This window comes from Fukomys damarensis, unplaced genomic scaffold (assembly GCF_012274545.1).
Source record: "Fukomys damarensis isolate Sample0158 unplaced genomic scaffold, DMR_v1.0_HiC HiC_scaffold_38, whole genome shotgun sequence".
NCBI lineage: Eukaryota > Metazoa > Chordata > Mammalia > Rodentia > Bathyergidae > Fukomys > Fukomys damarensis.
The window spans coordinates 3292877-3294291 of NW_022900950.1; the positions used below are offsets into that span (position 1 = coordinate 3292877).

Sequence of the window (1415 nt, forward strand, 5' to 3'; positions counted from 1 at the left end):
CAGGACGAGCCGAGAGGCTCAGCCATATTTGATGGTTTTGTTGCTCTGCTCGGGAGTTCTCGGGAGTAATTTAATGCCGAAGGTCGCTGCCTAGTGGAAATAATATAGTACGTCATTAATATGGCGCCAAAAGATTGGGTTCTCGATATGTAGCGAGGAGGAGGGAGGGAGGCAGCCAGCCGCCGAGCGCAGCGTTACTATCCCACCAGTAACTTGGGCATTGCCGGGGCGGGGGACGGAGGAGGAGGAGGAGAGGATGATTTTTGGATCCTGAGAATTGATCTATGTTGGATCAGTAAGTTTTGTTATGATTGTATTTTTTATTTTTTGGGGGGGAGGGAGGCGCTGAAGACTTCGAGCTTTTTTCCTTTTGAATTTGCGAAGAACATGCGGCTTTCAGGTGAATCATCAATTCAGCCTTGTTGGGGAGCAACTCAGTTGAGTTTATAGAATTTGTTAAAAAGCCAAAGTGCATTAGGCTGCATGAAAGTGGGAATCATACTAGCAACTTGGTAGACAGATGGTAATGGCAGAACGCAGGTTCGCGTACTTATATGAATCCAGAGGGTGTGTGACTGCGTGTGTGTGTATGTGTATGTGTGTATGTGGCAGGACTATATTTGTCCAAACATAGGTGTGAGTAGCTACATCTGTATTACTTATATGAATCCAGAGGGTGTGTGACTGCGTGTGTGTGTATGTGTGTATGTGGCAGGACTATATTTGTCCAAACATAGGTGTGAGTAGCTACATCTGTGTGTGGAGTAGCCGCAGCCCTGGCTCTAGTCACCGCGTCACCACATGTCCAAAATATTCATTGCATCAATTCAAGGGCAGTGAGCAGGGGGTGGAGGGACGGCTTGGCAATTAGGTTCTTCGAAAATGGGTTTGTAATGATCAGACGTTTTACATATAGCGAGACGGTATAAAGTGTGAAACCCTGCATCGGTGAAATTGGGAAGTTGCCTTGGTAGAGCAAAGTACCGATTAATCATGAATTTAAAACGGATTGCAAATTGCAACCTTTGGCACCATCTGCAAATTGTGGGGGTGGGGTCTCTTGGCCTTGCTGCTGCCTTAAATGAACATGCAGTGTGTACCTCGGGACTGCAAGTTGCAGAGCCCTTCCCTGTGCACGTGTCTTGTGCCTGTGAGTGTGTGTTTGCGAGTTGGGGGCCGTTGTTCTGTGGCCGGCAGGTTTTCCGGGTTGCTCGGCGTTGCCTGCAAATGCGGGAGAGGTATGGAATGTGGAATGTTGACGGGGAACCGAATCCTGTCGGAACGGTCCCTTTTGCCTGAGAAATTCGATCCCTTTCACCTCCTTCACGCTCCCCCGCCCGCCTTCGGGCAAGAGGCGGGGCCGCGGACGCGGCTGCTGCTCAAAGTGGCGGAGCGCGGCGGCGGGAGGCAGGTGC

At 50.1% G+C, this 1415-nt stretch overlaps 1 protein-coding gene across 3 annotated transcripts in view; it reads left to right on the forward strand.

Moving 5' to 3' along the window:
• Window positions 1–6: 6 nt before the first annotated feature.
• Jade1 (jade family PHD finger 1) overlaps window positions 7–1415 on the forward strand; it is a 59471-nt gene continuing 58062 nt past the window's right edge. The window contains exon 1 of one of the 3 annotated variants that reach the window (XM_010618869.2): window positions 7–107. The gene's annotated coding sequence lies outside the window, so the exon portion shown is untranslated. The other 2 variants (XM_010618870.2, XM_010618871.3) reach the window with 2 other exon arrangements.